Raw genomic sequence first — 22,408 nt, forward strand, 5'->3', positions numbered from 1 at the left:
AAGAAGCTAACAGAGCAATCTTCCCCTAAACTTCCTACCTGAACCTCCACAGTGACACAGAGCAGTGCACTAGCCTGCTGCCAGGACCCCACCCTGTTTTCCAACCACCCAAGCCTGTTCTGAAGGTCACAGATAGGATTCTGCAGCTGGAGTCCTCCTGCGAGAAGCAGGCACCAAGGATGTCAGGTTGGATGGTGGACAGACAAATCTGCTCTTCTGATAGGTCAGGGCTGATTAAGAAGACTAATGATTGGCTAACAGAAAGGCTGACGCCACCAATCTTCAAGCTTTGCTCTTCTGATAGGTCAGGGCTGGTTAGGAAGACTAATGATTGGCTAACAGAAAGGTTGACACCATTAGTCTTCAAGCTTTGCTCTTCTGATAGGTCAAGGGCTGATCAGGAAGATTGATGATTGGCTATCCTAAATCATGAAGGGTCTCTTGCTGCCCTCCACAAGATTATCTGAATGTTTCCTAAGACTAACATCCTACCTAGCGACCTTTCATGCCACCACCCTCCATCACTCCGGAAGTCTCAGCTGGGCCCCCATCTCCTTTATACCTCTTGCTCTGGGCCTTTGTCCTGTGCCGATACTCCACCAGCTGTGGTCCAGCTGCTGCATTCCACCGGGAAGGGCTTGTTGTCCCGTATCCCGCACCTGGTGTGTGAGCTCATTCCCCTAACACACTGCTTTAAGCCTTCTGGGTCTTTGTTTAAAAGGCAGCTCTAAAAATGTCAAGTATTATTAACTGTCCAAGGGAGAGGTAGTAAACCAAAGGCCTTGGGAAGACAGAAGATTGAATAACTAACTCCCCTCACCCCTCCTTTTCCATCTGCCACTTTAAATTGGATTTCCAGACGAGAAACCAAAGCATCGCAGTGACCATCCCCTCATATGGAAGTCGACACGCGTCTGGAAGCACTCACCATTTTAAAAGAAAAATCGCGATTATTGCTGTTTCTCACCATCACCGGAGCTTGCACATGGGAGACTGGAAGGTAAGCAAAAGTGGCCCATGCCCCCTGAACAGCTATTAGCGTAATACAATTTAAAGGCATATGCACCGTATGCATAACGTCCTGGATGGCAAAGAAGCCGGTGCCTGGGTATCCCGTCTTTGCCACACCCTTTTCCTCTTGCCTTGCTGTTACTTCTGCTATTGTAGGCCAAAAGATCCCACTTACATGTATGTCTTACCAGGTCTTTCTTTCTTTTCTTTTCTTTTCTTTTCTTTTCTTTTCTTTTTTTGTCAGGTGTGGGGATTGAACTCTGGGCCTGGGCACTGTCTCTGAGTTCTTTCGGCTCAAGGTTACCATGCTACCACTTTGGGCGACAGCACCACTTCCAATTTTCTGGTGGTTCATTGGAGATAAGAGTTTCATGGACTTTCCTGCCCAGGCTGGCTCTGAACCACGATTTTTAGATCTCAGTCTCCTGGGTAGTTAGGATTACAGGCACGAGCCAGGTCTTTTACTTACTGTTTTTGTTTAAGCTTTTAGAAGAGATCAAATAAAAAGCAAAAAGAAATCCAAGCATAAGAAATTCTGCTTGATTTTATTTTATTTTATTTTTTTTGTTTTTTGGTAGTAATGGAATTTGTGCTTAGGAACTCATATTTGCTAGGCAGGCCCTTAACCCCTTGAGCCACACACCCAACCCTTCTTTGCTCTAGTTATTATTCACATAGGGTTTCCTGTTTTTACCAGCTCCAGACCCCAATCCCCCAACCTATGACCTGCCCAGCTCATTTGTGGGCATGAGGGAATGGCCTCAATAGCTATTACCCACTGAATCTCGATCCTTCCATCTCCTCCCGAAAGTAGTTCAGACTACACACATGTGTTACTACACCTGGTCTCATCCTTTCAATAGCTGAGAATTTTTTAAGTGCTATTAACTTTTCTACTGTGTTTTTAATAGTACAGATAGAGAACGTATATCAAAAGGTAGAATGTCTCAAAAAAATCTATTTATGCAATGGCTTCTTCTGAAAGAAGATTAACTTCGGGAAGACTTTTGTTGATGTACACATCTCCTAGGTTCCCTAGTCAATTCATTCATTTCTAGAATATCACACTTAGAAGAAATCATCTTTTTGTTGTTGCTTTACCTTTCTTAGAACGTATTCAAGCTGCGAAGCCCAAGGCTGTATTCACAAGTAAAAACTTACAACGTGAAAATGGACACATTAATATAGGATTACTGGTGTTATTTATCTGAGTATTTAAGCCAACTGGAGCTTGCCCTCTAACTCATCTCATCTCAACTTTGGGGGATCCCCTAGTTTTAAGGGAGCACTTACTAGTAAACTAGTGACTGACTTTGTACTCATTTCTAAACATATTTCAAAACTGACTTCAATACATGCCATGCTCAGAGGTGAGCCTGCATATGATTCTCAGTTAAAGATTTATACTTTATAGGCTTAAGATACCATAGTTGGTTTTGCTTTCCAATTACTGGTGTAACAGCACAAGCATGGCTCAACAGAGCACTAATTCATATTACCTTGCAATTCTGGAGGTTGAAGTTCAAAAATGGGTTTCATGTGGCAAAAAAACAAAAAAAAAAAAACTTTCAACAGGTCCATGTTCTCTGTGAAGGCTCTAGGGGAAAATTCATCTCCTTTCTTCATCCAATTGTAAGAGGCCCACCCATAGTCCTTGGCCTGTGGCCTCGTTCTTCTCTCTACTGAGCCAGTGATGTTGAGCCAAGTACTTCCTCGATGCTGTTCTTTCCTCTTCTCCTATTAAGAACCCCCATGATTCCAAGAACATTGAGGCCACCAGGATAATCCAGGAATTTTAATTCCCTGTGCAACCTTAAATCCTCTCAGTCATGTCAGGGAACATACCCACAGGTTCCAGGCACTGAGAGGCAGATATTTTGAGTGCCAATATTCTGCCTATTAGCTTGTTATACATAAGAATAGACATCCAAGGTTATAAGGCAGTTGATCAATGGGAAGGAACAAAGAAGAGTCAATCTTTCAGTAAAACTCATCAGAAATTAGAGTCCAAGGCTAAAGTGGATTAACACGGAGAATAAATTCTGAAGACTCTCTGAAGTCTCAGATGCCATTGTAGGATCTGCACAGTTGAACAGTTGTAACCTATTCAGTGCTACACACTCTTAAACCTACTTGAATTAAAAAATAATTACTAAGACAGATGGTTCCTGGAGACTCACATTTGAAATCTAGCCATTCAGGGAACTGAGAATGGAAGATCACAGTTTGAAGCCAGCAGGGCAGAAAAGTACCCAAGACTCTTCTCTCCAATTCACCAGTAAAAAGCCACGAGTGGTGGTAAAGTTCAAATGGTAGAGAGCCAGCTTTGAGCAGAAAATCAGGGCAAGAATGTAAGGCCCTGAATTTGAATACTATAGTACCACTACCAGCACCACCATAAAAACAAATGGAATGACATTGTCCAAAGAGAAATGTACTCTTTACCTGATTTAGGTAACTATAACCCTTTTGTATGTCTGGTGACAGTCTTGTCCGCAACGCAGAAAAGGAAGCTGCTGACTGTTGCATTCTCCAGCAAGGGTTGATGCATGGTAGAGGTGGTATTTGAGAAGAAGAAAACAAGCAGGAACTACCCTGGAGGCTTGCCACCACAAGATAATACACAATAGTCTTAAGCAACTAAAGCTAAATTTTCTCATGAGGGCAAATGCAAATAAATCTAAAATCATGTGACCTCCTTCTCCTTGCCCCTCCATGGCTATGACCTTGCCCAGAGATCTGGAAGTCACCAATGTGAGAAAAATTCAAATCATAAGTTTCATGTATTTCTTCTCAGAAAATTGGACTTTTCTGTTCAGAGCAATTCCCACGAATATCTCCACCCCTTAACCAGAGTTTTCCCACATATAACAAACTATTTTTGTGAGCCTGACTGGTAGCAGGGTTCAGAGTGAACAGAAATCATGGATTTTCCTAAATATGTTTACAGTCTTGCAATGAATTTTAAAGCAGCACAGGCAGTCAGAATGGGGTTGATCAGATGCATCATACTTATAAACTGACACAATGACTTGAAACCCCTTTGTACACTACCTCAAGATAGAAGAAGAAAGCTGGGTGCTGGCAGCTCACACCTGTGGCCCTAGCTACTCAGGAGGCTGATATCTGAGGATTCTAATTCAAAGCCAGCCCAGGCAGGGAAGTCTGTGAGACTCTTATCTCCAATGAACGACCAGAAAACTGAAAGTGGTACTGTGATGGAGCCTTGAGCAAAAGAGCTACGGCGCCCAGGCTCTGAGTTCAAGCCTGTGACTGACAAGAAGGAAGAAGAAGGAGGAGGAGGAGGAGGAGGAGGAGGAGGAGGAGGAGGAGGAGGAGGAGGAGGAGGAGGAGGAGGAGGAGGAGGAGGAGGAGGAGGAGAAGGAGGAGGAGGAGGAGAAGGAGAAGAAGAAGAAGAAGAAGAAGAAGAAGAAGAAGAAGAAGAAGAAGAAGAAGAAGAAGAAGAAGAAGAAGAAGAAGAAGAAGAAGAAGAAGAAGAAGAAGAAGAAGAAGAAGAAGAAGAAGAAGAAGAAGAAGAAGGCAGCCACGGACATTAGACCTCAGGCTGTCAATTTTTCTCTAAAATTTATTCTCCTGATCTTGCTGTTAAAACAGAAGTTTCTCCCCCCACCCTCACCAAAAAATAATAATAAAAACTCACAGGGCATTTCTATCTGTACATTTGGCTTTCTGGAGCTAATTCCGCCTTTCCAGCCTCCTTTGCAGCTAAGTAGGTGACCAAGTTCTCATCAATAAAAAAAGAAGTGATGAGTATAATTTTGATATCATTCCATTCAAAGGTATATTTTTCATTGTTCTCATTTTTTCTTGGTTTTGGTGAATAAAGGGAATAAAGCTAAGTAGCCACACTGGGTTCTGACAGGAAAGCCACAGGTGGATAATAAAAAGCCCACTTTCAACTCTTGATAAGTCTCAGCTCTGGTCTCTTTAGCAGAAATGAGAGGGGGAAATGAGCCTCTATTTTGTTTAATTCACTGAATTCTGATGTCCCTTTGGTGCTTTTACTCAGAATGGTACTTCAAGTAAAATAGCAAGTGAAAGAATCATTGCTATTCAAGTAGATGTGTGTGTGTGTGTGTGTGTGTGTGTGTGTGTGTGTGTGTGTGTGTGTGTGTGTGTGTGTGTGTGTGTGTGTGTGTTTCCTTTTCTTTTTTTTCTTTCTCCAACACTGAATAAGCCATTGTCTGGACACTTGTGAGAAAATGATCTGAAACTCAGAAAAGAATGAACTATGAATTATCCCCGTGTTTCTGTGTTCTAGCCACACCTTAATGGTCTTTATTCACATAGAGTAATCTTCCTTTCTCGACAGTTTGAATGTAAAGAAAAGATGAGTGATTCTTGAACCCTTGTTGTGTCTTCTTTGCAGTACGTGAATAGACACTCTGCCCCTAAAGGCAAAGCTTACTATTGAAGTTCACTATTCCCTCTCACTCACCTGCTTGTTCCGTTCAGATCATTTGTTCTGTGCTGGGAGGACAGCAGTGTCTGTGTGTGGAAAGGTGACCAGAGTGAGGTACGAACTGGATCTATAGCCTGAGGTTACAGGAAATGGCTGTGTCAGTTACAGGAAATGGCTGTGTCAGTTACAGGAAATGTCTGTGTCTGTGGCCCCACCGGTATTCAGGGGGACACAAAACGAAGCGTTAAATTCAAAATTTCTGACTCACTGTTCCCTTGAGAGAAGGATTTCAGAAAACACAGGTGTGCGGTCTACTGAGCTGATGGGTTTCCTTCACAGTTTGTTTCTGTAGAAATAAACCTTGACATTCTATCCCAGGGGCTACAAAGTTTTGCCTCCCAGAGAGACCCCTGTGGGAATGTATATTTTAGAAGCCTCAGACATAAATTTCTATTTAGGCATGATTCGCCTTTCATGACATCATTCCTTCTCGATTTTCCTACCCCTTCACTAGATGGTTCTTTTTGGATGGGTTTTTTTCTGATTCTCTCTCTGTCTCTCTCTCTCTCTGTCTATCTCTGTCTCTGTCTCTCTCTCTGTCTCTGTCTGTGTCTCTGTCTGTCCATGTCTCTCTGTCTCTCTCTCTGTGCCTATCATGTATGCTAAAAGCTTCCTAGAGCCAATTTGACCCTGATGGTCTTGACTATAACACAGCCCTATGATGTACTATCAGTTAGGCCCTTGTAGCACCCGAATTTCTACTCCTCATTTCTCCCAGAGACGTCAGACTTCACATTCCCAGTGTTTATAGGATCCCGCTCTCCCTCTCTCTCCCTCTCTCCCTTTCTCTCTCTTTCCCTTTTTCTCCCTCTTTCCCTTCCTCCTTGTTTCCTTCTGTCCCTTTCGCTCCCTCTCTTCCTGTCTCCCTCTCTCCCGTTCCCTCCCTCTTTCCCCGCTCTCCCTGTCTCCTTCTCTCCCTCTCTACCTCTCCCTTTCTCCCTCTTTCCCCCTCCCCCTCCCTATCTGAAACCTCAGCTGTTTGGATGGACCCTGCTCATGTTGAAGGCAGTCCTTCTCTACTCAGCCTACTGACTCACTGCCATTTTTCTCTGGAAATACTGCCATCCACACACTAGTACCACTAGTACACACTAGTGCCTTGCTAGGGTATTAGAGTTTCCTTCATCTGGTCAGGTTGACACCTAACCCCACCAGCAATCAGATAACCACCAGCAGCTTACCTTGTAGGTCCATAAGGAGGAGGAAGAGGAGAAGGAGGAGGAGGAGGAGGAAGAAGAAGAGGAGGAGGAGGAGGAGGAGGAGGAGGAGGAGGAGGAGGAGGAGGAGGAGGAGGAGGAGGAGGAGGAGGGGAAGAGATAAAGAAGGAAAAGAAGGAAGGAAGGAAAGAAGGAAGGAAGGAAGGAAGGAAGGAAGGAAGGAAGGAAGGAAGGAAGGAAGGAAGGGAGGGAGGGAGGAAGGAAGGAAGGAAGGAAGGAAGGAAGGAAGGAAGGAAGGAAGGAGGGAGAGGGAGAGAAAGAAGGAAGGAGGAAAGAGAGGAATAAAACACTTACCTTACTGACAACAATACATGTTTCTTACCTCTCTCTCCATCTAAATGTGTAGAAAAGTATCAGAGTCACAAACTCAGAAGGAACAGAGGGTCCTAGAGTGTGCTTGAATGACTGAGACCCTTTTAGGGGGTGTCAATCACCCAAGAGAATCCCTCTAGGATAGAAAACAACCACAGTCAATATTGCCTGGACTTTTTATGGCACCATGAGATTGTCACAGTGCCCCCCGAGAGCCATGTTGAGGAGTGTGAAGGTGGTGTATGTGTTTGGACTACTGAGATTCAACCCCTCTGGAAGCCAGTGTCCAGGATTGGCCAAAGGCTCTCGAGAGCAGCAGGAAAGACAAAGGCAGAAGTCGAGCCTGGCAATCCGTCTTGCTGAGCCCTCTGAGCCTCTTTGAATTTGGTATAAATCCCTCTCCACAACTTGAGATAAACAGCACTCTGAAGAGAAGCAGACTCGGTGTGTTGAGATAATCACCCGTTAAGTTCATCACGGCTCTGTCAAGAAGGACCACAACTGGTGAACAAACAAACCAAGACCAACCACAAAAATGAGGAGTCCAAACAAATCGGAAGAAACCAAAACAGAATCCCAACCAGTGAGCCTTCTCGGTGCGTCCACGGGAATGAAAGCTCTATGGAAACTGTGAGGATAGTTGTCCTTGCTACCCACAATGCTTAGCTCCTGGAGACCCTCTCCAGATGACCAAGATGCTTACATTCAGCCTGTCCCTGCATGATGTCTATGTAAATGAGAAGGACTGACTGTACTCGACTGTAATGCCTCTTCATTGTCCCCTCTTGTGATCACTGGGGGCTGGGACCTCCCCTAACACAAGTTGGAAATCATGGTGCTATCTCCAGCGTGATCAGCCCTCACAACTCAAATTCCCAAACTTGATGTCTCTACCACAGCAACCCGAAAAGACCTCCACAAGTGCATTTTCTCAGATGGCTGGCCAACCCTCCATCTTCAATAGCTGTCATTTCTACTCTTCAAATGTCGAGCGAGGGAGATTGGCTCCCCCATTATTCAAAGGGCTGTTTGGATCCTGCGCCTTTTGAGGAAGAGAAAAGCAGATGCACATTTTATGGCTAAGCTTCTTGTGTTGGAAGAAGCCAGTTCCTTTAATAAGTGCATGAATCATATCTGTTACTCATAAACACGTGGATCCACGTGGTGAGTAGCACACGGACTTTTGGGTTTACGCAACACAGAAAGATGTGCTTTTTACAAGACTTTTTTTTTGTAATGGAAAATTTTCAGGCCTCAAACACAGAAGACATCATTCATGCGTTCAATCATTCTTTCTTGCCCATCTGTGGGGTTTGTGTGTTTTTCAAACTCTCTTTCCTCCCTGGCTCTTGCATACATTTGCTGTTTCATTCTTATCATTTTCTACCCTCATCCTGAACTTGTAAGTTGTAAGATGAAGTTCTTTGGGGGTGGTGTGCCTGAATGTATTCTCTCTCTCTCTCTCTTGAGCTGGATATAAAGTTGACTCACACTGGAGAATCAGTGCTTCAACCCTAGGAAGTGCTTCTTCCATAATCTCTTCAATACTTTCTTCCTATTATATATGTTCTCTATTTCTGAAATTATTCTAAGTCAGATGTTAGCTATTGCAAAACAAATCCTATGTTTTCCCCTATTCCTCTTCCTTTAAGAAGCCTTTGCCTCTTTGTCTTAGACTTGTCAAGATTTTTTTAAAAATTTTATTGTCAAGGTGATGTAGGGGTTACCGTTACATATGTAAGGCAATGAGTACATTTCTTGTCAAATTTGTTACCCTCTCCCTCATTTTTCTCCCATTTTCCCTCCCCAACCCCCCCCCCCCCAAGTTATACAGTTCATTTCCAACATATAAGATTTTTTATACTTTATTTTCAGGTGATGTTGCACCTTACCATTTGAATTTCCATATGTCCTTAACTATTTACTGAAAACTTCTGATGTATAAAATTTTTTGATTCAGCCTGTCCTCTACATTGCTGCAATCACATACATGTAAGTATGTCAGGAGGATTAATTGTAGGATCCACACCTATTTGGAGAATAAAGATTTTTGCAAAGTGAACCACTTTTGTCTAACTCTTAGCCTCTTCTCCTCCCTTCCAACAGAGTTTCTGGAGGTTTCATTCCTTCCAAGGCAGACAAGCATGATGTAAGAACACATGTAGACTCATTGTCTCCTTAAAAGACTGAGCTTCAACTCCGACTTACTACTGAGAGGATGAATGAGTATGAATCCCTTGCTTGGATAATGCCTTCATTGCTCTCAAACTCCCACAGTCTGGCCTGTGCTGTGTGGGTGTGGGAGATGCATACATACACTCATACACAAAGGCACACACTCCTGAAAAATCTTTCATTGTTGTTTGAATTCTAGGACTTAAATTCAGGGCCTGGGTGCTGTCCCTGAGATTTTGTTTTTGTTTTTGTTTTTGCTCAAGGCTAGCATTCTACCACTTGAGCCACAGCTCCACTTCAGGTTTTTGGGGTGCTTAATTGAAGATAGGAGTCTCACAGGCTTTCCTGCTGGCTTTGAACCATGAGCTTCAGATCGCAGCCTCCTGAGGAGCTAGGATGACAGGCATGAGCCACCAGCGCCCAGCTGCAAATCTTTTTGGAGTTTTGAGACATTTCACTCCAGGTGACTCCCAACCTTAAAGAGCCCCGAGACACGTTGCATGCTTTGCATGTGTGATGAAGGAAGGCCTCCTAATCTGGAGCTAACGTGACTGTCTCAGCACGTCCTGAGAGCACCAGGATGTGAGCACGTCCTTAACTTATGCTCACCGAGGCTTACGCAAGTCCTCTAACGAGAGCATCCTTCATTCTCCTGCCATGGAATTTCACTCTCAAGTTTTCTTCTATTTTTAAAGGCAGCTGTTTTTAATCTGGCGTCTCTCGCTAGAGAGACTCCAGGGGATTCATGTAAATCCTGAAGTTTTTATGCAAAACTCTGTGGCTCTGGGATTTGTTTTAGGTGAAACGATCCACTGTGTTTGTCTTCTGCCAGCACACAAATAATCCTGGCGATGAAATATGCTTTGACTTGTTTGTCCTGCATAGGCTCTGGGTTTTCAAACATTTTCTCCAGAGGGCTAGCAGGGCCCCTGGGGACAAGCATGGGACCCGGTAACACGGTACGTGGCACTTCCTAAGCAAGTCACAGGGACTGGTGGGGTGAATGCATGGGAAGAAAGGAGGCTGAGGGTGGGAGGCTGACATTGCTTTCAAAAGGCAAGGTAGATATTAAGATAACATTAATCGTCGAATTATTAGATTGGTGGCTATATTAATCGTTTATTTCCTTAAATATATTCTAAAAATTAAATATGATATTCATAATGTTAATGAATATTGATAATACAACAATGACAAGGTGTCCATGCTTTGATTCAGTAGAGGTTGTGGGTGTGAATGTGTTGTGGGCATGAGTGAGCCCTATGCATTTGAATATCCAGTGGGGAGAAGAGGAAGCCAAGCGCCTTCGATTTCAAAATGATGGAGGCTAGCCGGGCACCTGGGCCTCAGGTCTGCCATCCTAGCTACGCCGAAGGCTAAATTCTGAGGAACATAGTTCAAAGCCAGCTCAAGCAGGAAAGTCCATGAGACTCTTACCTCCAATTAACCACCAAAAAGTACACACACACACACACACACACACACACACACATACACACACACACACACACACACACACACACACACACACGCATGATAGTGGAAGCTATTTGATCGCAATGTTCAGACTCACACCCTAGCAGCCCTCCTGGGAACCTCCAAGACTATCCTGTGTCCATTGTGCTATGCATGGTGGAAATACACGTGACTTCTTGGTCTCTTAAAATAAGAACCAGGCTCCTCGGGTGGACAATGCAAGACGGAATGCACCCACCGCTGGCTTCCATCACTTGGAATACAAGTCAGTAGTACCTAGGCAAGCTAAGCTTTTACTAAGGTGTTCCATTGCATGAGCTTTCCTCCCATTTTCAGTAGATTTTAGAGGGAGGAGGGAAGGAAGAGCTAGTATAACAGGTACATTGCCAGCTGGGTCAGGTTGAAGGAGACTTTTTTATTTTAATTTGAGGAGCTGAGCAGTCGCTACTATAGCTTAATTTCCACGAGTCTAGTGGAGGCTGGGTGATGTAGATTTTAAATATTTCTACCGGGTGTTCAGAGCAGCACCTGTTGCCAATCATCGAGGCCCACAGGGGAGGAATTCTAGGAAGGAAAATAAATCACATGCTAATTTTCTCAGTTGGAAGGAGGCGAGAGAAGAAATGGTAGGGAAGGTAAAGGAAACACATTCATAAATTAAAAAAAAAAAAAGAAAGAAAAGGAAACTCCCTATCAAGTAGAATGCATCTGTTGAAAAACTTCCAGACAGGCTTGTCCCTGCAGATTTCCAGATTTTTTTCTTCCCCTGTTGAGTATTGTGTCATTTCACAAATATCCTTACTTCCTATGGTAAATTAGGAACACAGAAGTTTATCTCTGGAAGCAAAATCAGCATTCAGAGTGAAAGAAAGCCAGAGCGGCTTGAGGCTTGTCTAGAGCTTTAGAAACATCCGGATCTATTTGTTCCCATCTTGCAGGCTCTGCAGCAGGGCTCCAGTCTGTTTTAGCATGGTAAATTATCTTGCCTGTAAGGGCCTGCGTTGTGGTGTATGAGTTCAGTACTAAGAGCTTGCTACAGGCTCATTTGGAAATCACTTACGCTCTTTTCTGGAGTCTAGTGTAGTTTCTGACCAGGATTCTTCCTCTTTGGACTCACCCAGTTCAGCAGGTCTGAGTTGCTAGGTGCCATGACCAAGTTCCCCATGCCAGTGAGGTGAATTTCCCTGGGGATGTGGTGGTATTCCCATTCTTAGGGTGAAAATCTCAAACTCTACCTAATCCTCTCAGATCTATGATCTTGGATGACTACGGTGTTTCTCTGAGCATCACTGCCCCATCTGTGTTTGTTTGGGGTAAGTCAAGTGGGCAGCAAGTGTCTAGTAGGATGACATGCAGAGATGGTTTCCAAGGAAACGCAGTGTCGTGGATGTGCACGGTACCTGGACTTGGGCTTAGGGCACCTGTGCTGGGCCTACTCCTGTTTATGCCATAGCATCCCTTGCCTTTCCCAGGGTCTGCCTTGATGCCTGGGTAGAGGGGGGAGGGGACATCTCCCAGGCCTTCCTCACACGTAGATTCCAGGTATGCTCAGCCAAAGGGAGGCACTTGGAAAGGAAGAGCATTTGTGTTCCTGCTCCACTGCCCCTGGTGCAGTGGCAGTGTCTCCACTCTTCTTCCCATTGTGATGAACGGTTCTTTAGAATAAATTCAGTGCCCTGTCACTAATTCCCACGTTTCCTCATTGCTCCCTATTTGACATCAGAGCTCCACATGTGTTACACCTGTAACCAGTCTCCTACGTTCAGTTCCCTCTGCTTTGAGGACTTAGGGTTGCTTCGGATTTCCTATCTAAGTGATTCTGTCAACAATGGCAAAGAACAAAAAGAGCATGGTCGAGATCATCTTTCTAAACTGCACAAGGAGTGTTTTGACTGCAAGGTGAACTTCCACGTTTGAAAATCAACGGTTCCCAAGTGTGATCCAAATGCCACAGCCTCCTTGATTTCTTGGTAGTTGATTGAAGATGCCTCCTTTTTGACTCATCTTTTACCTCAGATTCTGTCTCTGAGAGATGTGGCTGAGGGTCTGCTATTCAAACCAACTCCTTCTGACATTCTTATAAAGAGTAAAGTTTAAAAATCAAATGATTTCCCATCTTTGATCTCCTTGAGCATGTTGTAGAGAGAGATGACACAATGTTTTTATTGAGGCGTTCTGATGAGTGTTGCGTATAAGTTATTTCAAGAGATGCCATCTGCCCAAGCAAGATATGTAGATGAGTTTGGTTATCACAAAAGTCAACTAAATCCTAAGCAGGACTAAGTGTGTCATGCATACCTCCAAGGAATTTCACAATCTGTGAAACAGTGGATACATGAAACACAAAACCACGTGTAAACCAACCTTTCGTGCTTTTCCTGCTAGACCAGCCATTGCCAAATCTTGATCTATTGTAGCCCATGCAAAATTAACTTACATAAGGGGTAGCAAGTAGTTTGGATACATTTCCAATCAAAATAAAATGTCTAAAACATTGCTTAAAATATGCACAATGCAACATTCGCAAAAGAAACCGAAGGCAGGGGGTGTTTCAAATGAAAAAGTAATAATCTCATCTTATCTTGGGTGTGCCTTTGAAGTGTATAAAAAGTACTTACAAGGACAAGTACTTTGTCATAAGAAATAAAACTCAAAGAGGAAGAGGAACGAAGAGGAGAGAAAAGCTAATGGAAGAATGTGGTAGCGAACTGATAACAATTAAGAACAACTAGCGATGGGACTCAGTAGAGTCCATGCAATGAAGCCAATAGAATAAATGCAATTCAAACCCATCCTCTAGTTAGACAGAAGGTCAAGGGTATATCCATCTGCTTTTGACCTCAATGGTGCAATGAAGACAGATGAGGGAGCATGAACCCATCGCTCCATGTCCTTCAACGGTGGATGGCTGTTCAATGGTGTATTGAGTTCTCCCACTTCTCCCCACTTCTTCCCACGTGTGTGTAGGTCAGACAGTGGAATGGATCTCAACAGCCAATCCACACAGTGGCTGCAAAGTCATTCTATGTATAGAAATGAGACACCTGGTAGAAGTGAGATGAACGACTGATAAGTTACAGGAACATACCTGGCCACTGTGTTGATGGTATTGTATGAAGGTGGGTTAAAAAAAAATACAACCCAATGGAAGTCCAATATGCTCTCTTCAAATAGTTATCAGAATTTATTCCCTAGGCAAAAGCGCATGAATTATAAATAATTTTTTTATCCCCAGAGATGTGTTTTTAAATTATTCTGAATTCCATTTATGCCCCATCTCCTAGCCTGATAGGAAACATTTGTCCTGACACAGTTGCAAAACTGAGAAAGCACCCATGAATAAAAGCAAGTTAAAATAAATTCCCGATGACATAAAATTAACCTTCACAGCTAGGCCTTGGGATTGTTTATTTGGTAACTAGAGTGAGACTTGTTGGATATTGAGCAGATTGTGTAGTTAGCATCGAAATGACTTCTAAGCATAGGCTGGCTTTAAATCAGTCTGGTGATAATGTAAGCTGTGGTAAGCTGGGACTATTTGAGAAAGTACAAACCACATCCCCTCATGATTCTTAGCAAAAGCAAAATAAGGTTTTTCTTCTTTTTAGTTCTTTCTTCCTCCTTCTCCCCCTCTTCCTCCTCCTCCTTCTCTAGATGATCTTAAACTTTTCTATATCCTTCCCTGACCTAGGTCTTCTTGTCTTCTTTTTCATAATATCACAATGTTCTCTTCTTGTTTTCCATCAATTTTCTGGAAAGGGAATAGAGGGAAAGTATTTTCTGATTTGTGTATATCTTCTAGTATAGCTCTTTCTTTATTGACCAGTCTCTAGTGATGAATTCATCCCAAAGCTATTCAGACTGCCAGTTCTGCTTTTGATCATCTGAGCCTTAGGATCAGTGTGAGCGCCAACTCTAGAATCTGTTGATCTTGGGTTTGAATCCTGATTTGTTACCATTTATAAAATGTGTGAATCAGAAGGAAACGGCTTCTGCGAACTAAGACTCAAAATACATTCCTTGTCGCCTTACTGTGGATTCTAAGTGAAACAGTAGACAGTGAAAAGTTCACGGTGCTGTGTCTGAAGCCTAATATTTGATGAATATTTGATTTGATAAATGATAGCCATCATCAGGCTTCAGTGTTCCTCATTTCTGCTCTTATCTGCAGCCTTCCATGTCATCTGTGAGTTTAACAGTAAATATACAGACGGGATTACCAGTAACACAAGAGCTTGAAATCACTCTTGTCTGCTAGGTTTAAATAGATTCTCCTTGACCCATCTAGCACTAGCTGTGTGGAAAGTTGCACACAGAGACAGGTTGGAGCAAGCGTTGTTTAATAACAAATATAGACAATAGCCACAATTCTTAAAAGAAGCCTTCTAAGCTAAACACCACCGAGAAACCAAAGATACAGAGCAGGGCTTAACAATTGCAATGTGAATCGTTCTTTGTTTCCTCCAAGTCATAAACAACATGGTGCTTTGCAGCTGCAGAGCCAAACACGTGAAAAAGAAGGCCAGCTTCCTGCTTGTGCAGTGAAGAAAGGACTTCTGGCCTCCATGTTCTGTTCTCTAACCCCGCCCATGTACTAGAAAAATACTACACTCACGCTACTGATTCTCAGAGGCAATATGGAGGCCCAGAGAATAAGAAGATGGGGAGGTTAGGAGTGTGGCTCAGGCGTGGAGCATTTTGCTAGGGTTTCAGAAGGTCTTGGTTTTGATCCCTAGCACCAGAAAGGAAGAAGGAAGAAGTGGAGGAGGAGGAAGAGAAGAAAAAGGTCATCTCCCTCCTTTGGACAGTATAACTTACCTTTCAAAACTTGAAGCTTGGGAGCCGGGAAGGTGGCTCAGTGGTGGTAGAGTGCTTGCCTAGCATGCATGAAACCCTGGGTTCAATTCCTCAGTACCACATAACACAGAAAAAGCCAGAAGTGGTGGTGTGGATCATGTGGTAGAGCGTTAGCCTTGAGCACAGAGAAGTGTTTGGGGACAGTGTCCAGGCTCTGAGTTCAAGCCCCAAGACTGGCAAAACAAAAACAAAAACTTGAAGTTTGACTTTCTGACTGTAGACTAAGTCTCTACCTTCTGGAGTCCTGAATCCCTAGTTCTTCAAGACTTGTTCTCTAGAGACAAGTGTTCCCTTTGGAACTGATGATTGCTTCTTCCTAACAGAGAATGTGTGTGTGTGCGTGTGTGTGTGTGCGTGTGTGTGTGTGTGTGTGTGTGAGAGAGAGAGAGAGAGAGAGAGAGAGAGAGACAGAGACAGAGACAGAGACAGAGACAGAGACAGAGACAGAGACAGAGACAGAGACAGAGAAAGAGAGAGAGAGAATGTGTGTGTGTATATGTGTGTGTGAGAGAGAGTGTGTGTGTATACACCAGCCCAGGCTTGAACTCAGGGTCTATGTGTCCCTGAGGACTTTTTTCCTTGTTATTGCTGTTGTTTTTCTCAAGTCTGAGCACCCTACCACCTGAGTCTCAGCTCTACCTCCACCTTTTTGCTGATTAATTGGCAATAAGAGTCTCATGGACTTTCCTGCCTGGGCTGGCTTCAAACCTCGATCCTCAGATCTCAGCCTCCTGCGAGGATGATAGGTGTGAGCCACCAGCACCTGGCTCACCTTCCATTTCTAGTGGGCAGCCTTGGCCACTGGAATCACAGCACTAACAATTCACACCATCGGCTCTGAGCTGCTCGCTTGGTTGGGCCGGAATAAGCAGGATGCTTATTCCACAGGTCTGGCAAAGGCCGTCCGTTTGTACGTCTGGAATTTCTTCTTAGGGTTTGGGTCTTGGTGAAATCGTCGTCCGCCGCCCAACGGCAGGGAGCGCCCAGGCTGCACCCCGTCTCACCAAAGTCACTGAAAAGGTCGGCACCGAGGCTCGCTTACAAAAGCACATTGTCTAAGGGAGATCGGAGCTCTCTATGTGCTTTGTGTCTGCAGCAGCATTTACGGGTTCCAGGGTCAGACACACTGAGGCTGTAAATAACCAGCCTGACTAAAGGTCCACCAGCTTCCTCGTCACCCCCAGAGTCTAAGAAATCCCTTTTACCCCAAGGTCAGGCCTGCTGGCTCGGTCATACTTTAGGACCAGGAGAAAGAATACTTCCCTCTTCGTGGTCAATAGTATTGATTGGCCATTCTTTGGGTGGTCCTGGTCATTTTTATGTGCCCGCTTTGTTGTGAGCTGCCCTGGGAGTGACTTCATCTCTCCTTACACAATATAGAATTATTGCAATGCTGAAAGCCAAGTACAAGGAGGTCCATTGTTGGAAATGGGACCTCACCTCTCCCTTAGTATTGCAGAGTGACTCAGAAGGAAAGAAATTCAGGGGAGCGAGGAAGCCCGTGTTATGAACCCCACAAGTCATCTGCCCGATAACTACCATCTTTACCCTGTTCACCATCCTCCCACTACACTCCAACAGAAGAGCAGGTATGACTAATTCCTCCCTTCACCGCCCAAAATAAACCACAGCCCTGCAGCTGGAATGAGACCCAGACTTTTCCGGGATGAAGAGTTGAGTTGGAGGCTGAGACATGGGAAAGGTTTTGAAAAGGAGCCAGAGTTGCTGAACAAACTCCCCAGACGAGACCTTGTCACCAAAACCTGGCGCATTCAGAGTCGCAGCTGTACTGGACAGTTGCATGTGTGACATCTCACCAGACATGAAATGCATATTATCTTTGGGGAAAAAAAAGGTCACTCATAAATCAATTTCCTTAAGCATCTTTCCCTCAAGGGCTTCTACAAATGCCTCTTATTTAGGGATTAGAGATCCTTCAAGATTTTCTGAAAAGTCATGTCACTAAAGTTCAGAGAAACTTGTGGGCCAACGTTTTCTTTTTCTTTATCTTTTTCTTTTTCTTTTTAAAATCTGATTCACTGAGTGGGGTCCAGAGCACACTGTGGATAGGACTTAAAAGCAGTTTCCCTCCCCCTTTCCCCCCCAAAAACATAAGATAGATTTAAAATCTGCTATTCATTTTCTTGTGGCTTGAACTGAAGACCTGGGTGCTATCCCTCGGGGTTTTTTCCCCCTCAAGACTGGTTGATCTATCACTTAAACCACAGCTCCAGTTCTGGCTTTGTGTTAGTCAAGTGGAGATAAGAGTCTTATGAACTTACCTGCACAGAGTATCTTTGAACCATGGTCCTCAGATCTCAGGCTCCTAAGCAGGTAGGATTACAGGTTTGAGCCACCAGCACCCTCGCTTGCTATTTCATTTGGAGTTTGAGATTCGTAATCTATAAAATGGGAATTGCCAGTGTGTATTTGATAAGGTAAAACATATGAAGGGTTGATTGTACAGATGGTAGAGTATGAGTGTTGCAATAACAATTGATATGAGTCTGCCAAGGAACAAAATGGCTGTTCAAAATGAGGCATGGGCCAGGTGCCAGTGGCTCACGCCTGTCATCCTAACTACTCAGGAGGCTGAGATCTGAGGATCACAGTTCAAAGCCAGCCCGGGCAGGAAAGTCCCTGAGACTCTTATCTCCAATAAACCACCAGAAAAACCAGAGTTGGCACTGTGGCTCAAGTGGTAGAGTGCTCACCTTGAGCTGAAGAGCTGAGGGACAGCGCCCAGGCCCAGAGTTCAAGCCCCACAACTGACAAAAAAAAAATTTTTAATAAAAAAATAAAAATGAGGCACAGTACTGCTTTGGCTTAGTGTGTATATTTATCTGACCACTGCAGTGATTTATACATACAAAGCATCAAATTACTGGTTCCTTTAAAAAAATTATACTTACTATGAAACTAATCTAATCCTGACATTTTTTTTGGAATGGTGTGTAATTTAGCATGAAGGTTCGAATTTGGAAAAGTCAATACTGAGACGATAAAAGATTTCATCAGCACAAACTTTCACACCCCAGCACTACAACACACAACCCCTTACCTTGGAAAAAGCATTGGCCCTTTGGACAGATTGGATCACAGGGAGATGAAAATGGGGACAATTCTGGAGGGAAAGCCCCTCGGATTGAAGTCCTGCTTTTATCTCTTCATACCAGAGGACCTGAGGTAAATTGTTTGATGGCTCTGTAACTCAAATTCCTCAAATAGGAATCGTGGCTTGGAAGAGATATTTGCATACCAAACTCACAGCAGTATTATTCAAAAGAGCCTACAGATGGCATCACACCAAATGTTCCTATAATTGACAGATGAAGAGATAAATCAAATATGGCATACATGTGTCATGGAATACTTTTCAGTCTTAAAAAAGAAAGGACATTCCGACACATGCTACAATATGAAAGTGTGTGTGTGTGTGTGTGTGTGTGTGTGTGTGTGTGTGTGTGTGTGTGTGAGAGAGAGAGAGAGAGAGAGAGAGAGAGAGAGAGAGAGAGAGAGAGAGAGAGAGAGAGAGAGCTTAAACTCAGGGCTTGTCACTTGGTTTTTTCACTCAAGGCTGGTACATGACCACCTTGAGTCAGTCCTACTTCTAGACTTTTCTGGTTCATAAGAGTCTCATGAGCTTTCCGGCCTGGGCTGGCTTAGTCCATGATCCTCAGATCTCAGCCTCCCAAGTAGCTAGGAGTTACAGGCATGAGCCTCCAGTACCCAACCAAGGCAAAAGAATGCTGAAGACATAATGCCAGGCGGCACGAAAGCCACAGAAGGATAAACGCTGCAGGATTTCACTTGATGGGGCATTTCCAGTAATCACACGTCCTAGGGACAGAACACAATGGTAGTTATGAGACTCTAGTGACCAAGAAGAGCAGGGGGCCATTCAACGGCTGCAGTTCTACAAGCGGAAGAGCTGTGAAGAAGGGCCGCCGTCTCGTTGAGCCAGGATGTTGAACGCCCTGGACGCCCCTCATCTCTGATAAACGGCCCCGATCGTGAACTTCATCTTCTGCGATGGGAGTTTCTTGGAATTCACAACTGTCGACTCTGAGCTTAGATGGCTAAGACTGAGGACAGGCGTTGGAGTCCCCCAAACCTGGATGGGAACTCTAGTTCGGGACCAACCGTGGTGAGGGCCTTAGGCAAGGTTTGAAGTTGAGTGTGAGTCTCCTAGTGGTAGTCAACACGTAGAGCCAGCAGGGGGCGCCGGTGTGTGTGTGTGTGTGTGTGTGTGTGTGTGTGTGTGTGTGTGTGTGTGTGTGTGTGTGTGTGTGTGTGTGTGTGTGTGTGTGTGTGTGTTTGTGGAGGGGGAGCTGTCGGGGTAGGAGAGTTAGAGGACAGGAGGTACGGGTGGGGTGTATGGATGGTGCCCAGTGGGCGTGGAGGATGGGGAGAGATGGAGTTGGACATAGCCCCCAGGAGGGAATTTCCCCCTCCTTGTGAATGCTTTTCACAGGCTTTCAGTCCCTTGGATGTGTCTTTTCTCTGAAAGCTAACATGCTTGGCAAAGTTGATCTTCCTAAAACATGGTGCTGCTGGGAAGATATTCATGAATTCATTAATTAATTTATGTTTAAGGAGAGCATTTTCTAAACAACAAGTCCCTCCCCCCCTCCTCTCCCCTTCCCACAAGAAGGCTCTGTTACCTGTCAGGTTGGCAGAAGCTGTCAAGTATACCAGGACACACCCCAGCCCGCTTGGGGCTACCTAAGGTCAGGCGGCTGGCAGCGGACTGGTCTCCCGGGGCGGGGTCAAGTCCCTCGCTCGCTCAGCCCGCCTGCCACCCGCCCTGCAGAGCGGGCCGTACTTCCTCCTACTGATCTAAACTATTCCAGGTTTTAATTAGTTCCAGGCGGGTCGATGTGACAGCTCCATCTGCACAATGCGGCTGTGCCAATTTAAAGTCTGAAGCCGATGAACTCATAGAGCCAACTGAAGACCAGTTGAAGGAGGCAAAGGGAGCCACATCGCTCCTGGAAAATTCTCCTGGAGAGGCCTTGCCAGCACCCAGGGCATTATGAATTCCATCTCCTATCCCTGCCTCTCCAGAAAGCGAAGGACTTAGATGAATACATGGGATACACATCCCCCATCATCCGGAGAACCTCATTGACTCAGTATACATGAGCAGAAGCCATGGCCAAAATTCAGTCGCGGCCAATCATCCCTTATTCAGTGTAAGTACAGTGCTTTCTGGGCGGACGGCCTCCTTCGTGCCTGAAAACAGAGCCAAGTCCTCCGCCATTCCAGCTCGCTTTCACATGTTGCTTCTAGGCTTCTCGGCTTCGGAGATTTCTTTTTTTTTTTTTTTTTGTATCCAAAGTCGTCCCCTGCTAGCATGCCTTTCCAGTTCTTAACTCCTAAAGAGGAAAAAAATATCACGGTAACACAGTGTGTTCTATTCATCAATCACCCATCATCTATCCCATATTATCTATCAGGTTAGCCAATGCATTTAAACCCCGTGTCTTCTTTATATTGCACGTCAACAGAATGTAAAGAGGTAATTCATAATGCCCCAACTAAAATTATATCCATCTCTCTGGCACACGTTCTCAACTGATTATCAGAGCAATGATTGTGTTTGGTAAAGTTCAATTCAGATGTTTTAAAATTTTCCCCATTGTAAGTACCCTCTAAAACATACTTTTAATTCAGTCATGTACTTGTTTAACTTAGGTATTGAATATCTTCTATCAGGCTAAATCCACTGTTGAGTAACGAGTAATAAAAAAAAATACGTAGACAAAACTTGCTGTTTTGTGAAATGCTTATGTTATTCACCTCCCAGTTACTTTGATCTCAGACAATATGAAGATGAAGATCTCCAACATACTTACAATTCTCAAATGATTCCTGTCGCTAATTGTCCTCTGCTCATGATTAGAAGATGTGTTGGTAATACTTGGTGGGTGACCCTTGGCCTTGATGTTGTCCATGAGGTCATTCCCATGTCCGAGGGAAAAATGCCTTGATGGCCTGTCTCTCCCATCCCACACCCCAGTGGATGACCCCACAAAGACTCTTTAGGGCTCAGAATGCTAGAACCCCACTCCTCACTCAGGAATGCTCGCTTTCCCAACCTGCCCTGTGTACAGGTGCTGGTGGAGACAGTGCAGGAAAAGCTCAACCGTTTTCACTGAACTGAAGGAAACAAGTAGTCATGAGGTGGTTTGTTGCAAATCCTCCTTGGGGGCATAAATTAAAAAAAAAAAAAAACAACCTTCTGATGGCCCAGTGACACCAGGACTCCCACATCGAAGCCACAGGTGGCGTTGGCAGTTCTCTTAATAACGCTCTTCTCCACACACCAGGCCCTGAGGTTTTATTTCCTGTTGTTATATTTGATCACTTCTGTGATCATTCTCCCCGTAGGTCCACTGTTAAGAGTCTCATCAACAAGTGGGATGTACTTACTGAAGAGAATCAGGTAGGATGACAGAAATATTATTATTATTATTATTATTGTTATTATTGTTATTATTATTATTATGAGGGGTGCTGGGGATTAGCCCATCCCGTGGAGGTAAAGAGAGTAAAAAGAAAACCAGCAAGGGAGTGATTTCCCCCCACCTTGCTTCCATTAGCCAGCCTTACCTATGACCTGTGGTGTTGTCCAGGCCTGTCAGTTAAAACTAAACACATTTCACAATGGCAGCCAGCCAAAAACATAAATCCTGCCAGAAACTAAACAGTCTACAAGGCCTGCCTAGTTTCAAAACATCGGTGCCAACTGCACAATACACAGGCTGTTGTGGGCGTTATTTTGCAAAAATACTGGAGGAGTAGTCTCTGTGGGAAACAGATCAGCCTGGAATGCTAATAGCTCTCAATCTTTGGGGCAGATTCTTCCTTTATC

At 44.3% G+C, this 22,408-nt stretch overlaps 1 long non-coding RNA gene across 1 annotated transcript in view; it reads left to right on the top strand.

Moving 5' to 3' along the window:
- The first annotated feature begins 866 nt into the window (after window positions 1–866).
- The window catches only part of LOC138842048 (uncharacterized), a 45,007-nt gene continuing 23,465 nt past the window's right edge, over window positions 867–22,408 (top strand). Inside the window, exon 1 of the long non-coding RNA XR_011376574.1 lies at window positions 867–1,000. This is a non-coding gene — a long non-coding RNA (uncharacterized lncRNA). The remainder of the gene's footprint in view (window positions 1,001–22,408) is intronic.

The sequence above is a fragment of the Dipodomys merriami genome, unplaced genomic scaffold (genome assembly GCF_024711535.1).
Source record: "Dipodomys merriami isolate MVZ:Mamm:240054 unplaced genomic scaffold, mDipMer1.0.p SCAF_33, whole genome shotgun sequence".
Classification (NCBI taxonomy): domain Eukaryota; kingdom Metazoa; phylum Chordata; class Mammalia; order Rodentia; family Heteromyidae; genus Dipodomys; species Dipodomys merriami.